Raw genomic sequence first — 6115 nt, forward strand, 5'->3', positions numbered from 1 at the left:
AAAGCACAGGAACAGGCCCTTTGGCCCTCCAAGCCCACACCGCTCCCTGGTCCAAACTAGACCATTCTTTTGTATCCCTCCATTCCCACTCAACGGGCTTGAGGGGTACTAGCAAAGCTGTGATTGGTCTCCATCCTGGGTCCACAATTGGCCGTGGTGTAGTCCATTCAGTGATTTCTACCTGGTGTGCGGGCATTCCAGACACCAGGGGCAGACAGGGTGTGATTCATCCGTATTGATCCCTACGACTTGGCGACCTGCCAACTGTCACTGTGCCTCCACACCCTTTGGTTGGGTAACGGTACATAAAGTCCAGTTTGCTGAATGAATTTGGGGTTGTGGAGTGATGCCAGGCAATGGGCACACGGGTGCCGGCAACTGGGGACATCTCTTTGCATCGATGCAGTGTCTGCAGATGTTAAAACAAACAGACCAACCGTGGTGTTATTGACTCCTGGAGCAGATTCAATAGGCCGAATGGCCTCATTCTGTTGCCCTTAAACTCCTGTTGTGGAATTTGCATGTGGAGATAAGCAACAGGACGGGAAAGAAATGGTTAGAAGACAGGAAGGCGGGAATGATTGAAAGGCTGGAGAGAAATCCGAGAGGAGAAGCCGAGAGGTTAGAATTGTGGACGATGCAGCATGGCAGGAGGCCATTCAGCCCATCACGTGCTGGCTCTTTGAAAGAGCAATCCAATTAATCCCACTCCCTGCTCTTTTCCCATAGTTCTGCAATTTTGTTTCTCCTTCAGGGATTTATCCTTGCTCGGGGGAGATGATGGTGTAATGATGATGTCACTGGATTAGTTTTCCAGAGGCCCAGGCTAATGCTCCGGAAACGTTCGAATCCCACCACGGCAGTTAGGGGGAATTTAATGTTAATAATTTCTAGAACTGAAAGCTAGTCTCAGAAATGGCCATTAAAGGATTATCGATTGTTGTAAAGACCCATCTGGTTCACTAATGTCCTTTAGGGAAGGAAATCTGCTGTTCTTATCCAGTCTGGCCTACATGTGACTCCAGTGCCACAGCAATGCGGCCAACTCAGAACTAACCCCTGAAATGCGTATTTACCAGGCGATGGCCTAGTGGCCTTGTCGCTAGACTATTAATCCAGAAACTCAGCTAATGTTCTGGGGACCCGGGTTCGAATCCCACCACGGCAGATGGTGGAATTTGAATTCAATTAAAAAAAATCTTGAAAAAGACTGATAACCATGCAACCGTTGTTGATTATTGGAAAAGTCCATCTGGTTCACTAATATCCTTTAGGGAAGGAAATCTGCCGTCCTTAACTGGTCTGACAAACGAACAAAGAACAATGCAGCACAGGAACAGGCCCTTCAGCCCTCCAAGCCCGCACCGCTCCCAGGTCCAAACTAGACCATTCTTTTGTATCCCTCCATTCCCACTCCGTTCATGTGGCTATCGAGATAAGTCTTAAACGTTCCCAGTGTGTCCGCCTCCACCACCTTGCCCGGCAGCGCATTCCAGGCCCCCACCACCCTCTGTGTAAAATACGTCCTTCTGATATCCGTGTTAAACCTCCCCCCCCCCTTCACCTTGAACCTATGACCCCTCGTGAACGTCACCACCAACCTGGGAAAAAGCTTCCCACTGTTCACCCTATCTATGCCTTTCAGAATTTTATACACCTCTATTAGGTCACCCCTCATCCTCCGTCTTTCCAGTGAGAACAACCCCAGTTTACCCAATCTCTCCTCATAACTAAGCCCTTCCATACCAGGCAGCATCCTGGTAAACCTCCTCTGCACTCTCTCCAAAGCCTCCACGTCCTTCTGGTAGTGTGGCGACCAGAACTGGGCGCAGTATTCCAAATGCAGCCGAACCAACGTTCTATACAACCGCAACATCAGACTCCAACTTTTATACTCTATGCCCTGTCCTATAAAGGCAAGCATGCCATATGCCTTCTTCACTACCTTCTCCACCTATGCCGTCACCTTCAAGCATCTGTGGACTTGCACACCCAGGTCCCTCTGCGTATCTACACCCTTTATGGTTCTGCCATTTATCGTACAGCTCCCCCCTACGTTAGTTCTACCAAAATGCATCACTTCGCATTTATCTGGATTGAACTCCATCTGCCATTTCTTTGCCCAAATTTCCAGCCTATCTATATCCTTCTGTAGCCTCTGACAATGCTCCTCACTATCTGCAAGTCCAGCCATTTTCGTGTTGTCCGCAAACTTACTGATCACCCCAGTTACACCTTCTTCCAGGTCGTTTATATAAATCACAAACAGCAGAGGTCCCAATACAGAGCCCTGCGGAACACCACTAGTCACAGGCATCCAGCCGGAAAAAGACCCTTCCACTACCACCCTCTGTCTTCTGTGACCAAGCTAGTTCTCCACCCATCTAGCCACCTCCCCCTTTATCCCATGAGATCCAACCTACGTGTAACTCCAGAGCCACAGCAATGTGGTTGACTCTTGACTGCCCTCTGAACAAGGGCAACTAGGATTGGGCAATAAATGCTGGCCCGGCCAGTGACACCCATGCCCCATGAATGAATACAAAAAAAAACTTGGCGTTTAGGGATGGGCACCAAATACTGGCCAATGACTCCGCATCCATCAGAAAATGAAAAGCAATTCTCTTCCGAATATTACTCTTGAATTTGTTTGCGCCGTGCTTTTGGGCAATGCATGACGGATCACAGCAGCACCGAGTTCATATAAATAGCAAAAGCTTCCTTGTGTCAGTTCTGCTTGTTTATCCAATCACCTCTAATCCACTCCTCTAATCACCGCTGAGAACCTCCTTCCTGCGATTGAAACCACTTCATAATCTTGAACAGCTCTATCGGATCTCATTGTGGGTGGAGAGAGGATTTTCCTGGGTTTGGGGCCATCGTTGTTGAGGTAATGAGGACAAGATGCGCGATTGCAAAGGGGAGGTGGGGGGTGGCACAAGTGCAGTGAGGAAGATGGGGATTGCTTTTGTGGCTGCGAGCTGGTACGGGTCTCTGTGCACTGGGAATGATTGGGTCAGTAAAACTGGATATGGGCTGCTGAATTTGTATCATAGGATCCCTACAGTGCAGAAGGAGGCCATTCGGCCCATTGAGTCTGCACCGACCATAGTCCCTATCCCCATACCCCTACATATTTACCCTGCTAATCCCCCAACACTAAGGGCCAATCTACCATGGCCAATCCACCTAACCCGCACATCTTTGGAGTGTGGGAGGAAACCGGAGCACCCGGAGGAAACCCACGCAGACGCGGGGTGAATGTGCAGACTCCACACAGGCAGTGACCCAAGCCGGGAATCGAACCTGGGTCCTTGGCGCTGTGAGGCAGCAGTGCTAGCCACTGTGTAGGTTGAGGTATCTTGGCTGGTTGTAAGTGGAGATGTTAAATACTGAAATGTCACATTAAAGCATTGCAAACGGCTGGCTCGATCTCATTTGGAGGGATGTGCACAATTCTGGGGACGGCACCAGGAAGGTCAGGCTACAGAGGAGGCCCCAGCAAGAGGATCGTGCTGGGTTTGAGGAAATTTCGTTATGGGAAGAGATTTGGGAAGCTGGGGGTTTTTCTGTCTGAAGGTTAGGTCAGAGATGGAAATGTGAAGGGTGGCACAGTGGTTAGCACTGCTGCCTCACAGCACCAGAGAGTCGGGTTCGATTCCCAGCTTGGGTCACTGTCTGTGTGGAGTCTGCACGTACTCCCCATGTCTGTGTGGGTTTCCTCTGGGTGCTCCAGTTTCCTCTCACAATGCAAAACTGTGCCGGTTAGGTGGATTGACCATGCTAAATTGCCCCTTAGTGTCAGGGCGATTAGTAGGGTAAATGTGTGGGATTACGGGAATAAGGCCTGGGTAGGATTGTTGATGGTGCAGATGCTGAATGGCCTCCTTCTGCACTGGAGGGATTCTAGGTGGAAACCTAATAAGGATATTTAACACTTCGAGGGGTTTTCAAAGAATAACTCAGAAGAAACTATTTCTCCTGGCAAGTGGGCCAGAGACTGGAGCTGGAATTCTCCGGCCTCGCCCCGCGGCTGGGATTTTCCGGTCCCGCTGTTTTGGCTGAGCGCCAAATTCTGCGCTCTTGCTGTCAGCAGTGGCTGGCTGAGCGAGACTGGAGAATTCCAATCATTAGATTTAAAACAATTGGCAAAAGAGCCGAAGGATAAATCTCTGCACACACTGTCGAGATTCTAGGCACATTCAACCACTCATCAGGAACTTGTAAAAACTGAATTGACGCAAGTATCTGAGGAATTTGTGGCTGTCGAGGGGAATTTATGCTTTGGGAATAAATTGAACAGTTATTTCATAGCGCTGGTCTGGTGCATTGGGCTTCTTCCTGTTGCAATTAGATTCTGATTCTTCCACCCATTCTTTCACATGACCAGCTTTTACCATCTGTTGTTACCTTTTGACCTGTGTCATTCTTTGGTTATATCAACTATGGCCCATTGAGTGACGTCTCAATTCTTAGATGGGTGGTTGCAGGTTCAGGTCCCACTCCAGGTTGACGGTTCAGTGTGGTACTGAGGGAATCATAGAATCCCTACAGTGCAGACGGAGGACATGTGGCCCATCGAGTCTGCACTGACAACAGCCCCACCCTGTCCCCGTAACCCCATACATTTACCCCGCTAATCCCTCTAACTGATGCATCCCGGGACGCTAAGGGGCAATTTTGCATAGCCAATCAACCTAACCCGCATATCTTTGGAATGTGGGAGGAAACTGGAACATCCGGAGGAAACCCACGCAGACGCGGAGAACGTGCAAACTCCACACCGACAGTGGCCCGAGGCCGGGAATCGAACTCGTGTCCCTGGCGCTGTGAAGCAGCAGTGCTAACCATCGTGCTGCCCAGTCTTTGGACTGTGGGAGGAAACCTGGAGCACTCGGAGGAAGCCCACACGGACACGGGGAGAACGTACAGACTCCGCACAGACAGTGACCCAAGCTGGGAATCGAACCCAGGTCCCTGGCGCTGTGAGGCAGCAGTGCTAACACTATGCTGCCATTTGGCTTTGGAATAGAACAAAAGAACAAAGAACAATACAGCACAGGAACAGGCCCTTCGGCCCTCCAAGCCTGCGCCGCTCATGTGCCATTTAGACCATTCTAGTGGAGAATTATCATCCTGATAATTCTCCTTTTTGGAAGTTTGGTTAAAAGTTGCAGAGTGAAACACTTTGTCCACATTTGTATAGTGACTAAGTTGATTAAATATGAAAATTGAAAGGTGGACTGTTGGAGGAAAAGATGCCACCAGCTTATTATTGTTAATCAATACTGAGATTCCAATGAAGAATTAATAGCCTGAAGTAAGAGAGACGAGTTTCTGGTTGACGTATGGTACTCACATGGTTTGGAAGAATTAACAGTGATCCAAGAATTACACCCAAAATCTACAGGTTCAGTATCGATGGGCATTGCAAACAGAATGATCCACACTCAGAGCTAGATGTAAAAGATCCCATAACACTATTGGAAAGCCTCACAACACCAGGAGGCCGGAGGCACGACCACTGCTGCTTCCACCAGGTGGGCGGTCCACCCCAACAGTACTCAAACAAGAGTACTTATTTTTAAGGGGCACAACCACTGGGGTACTCTCTCCCACCTGACTTTTCCCTTTCCTGACTGTGACCCACTTGCCTGCTTCTTGTGGCCCCGGTGTGACCACCTGCCTATAACTCCTATCTATCACCTCCTCGTTTTCCCTGACCAGACAAATGTCCTCAAGCTGCAGCTCCAGTTCCCTAACTCGGTCCCTTCGGAGCCGCAGCTCGACGCACCCAGCGCAGATATGGACTTCTGGGAGGATAGGAGACTCCACGACCTCCCACATCCGATACTGAGAACAGCAAACTGGCTTCACATTCATAATGCCCCTTTTCCTCAGATTCCACACGGAAAGAACTAAGGTTTAAAAGTTGAGAAACCTAACCTCCCTCACCCGTTTCCTCCTAAGCCCATTGAGCCAAAGCCCTTCAGCTCTCACTCTGCTACCTGCTCACTCCGCTGCCCGCTACAACGCTGCCCGCTGAATAGTGCGTTCTACTCTTTAACCCTCACTCAAACTACCGACTGACTCCAGGTACATGCGCACAAAACAT

Source organism: Mustelus asterias, chromosome 21 (genome assembly GCF_964213995.1).
Source record: "Mustelus asterias chromosome 21, sMusAst1.hap1.1, whole genome shotgun sequence".
Lineage (NCBI taxonomy): Eukaryota > Metazoa > Chordata > Chondrichthyes > Carcharhiniformes > Triakidae > Mustelus > Mustelus asterias.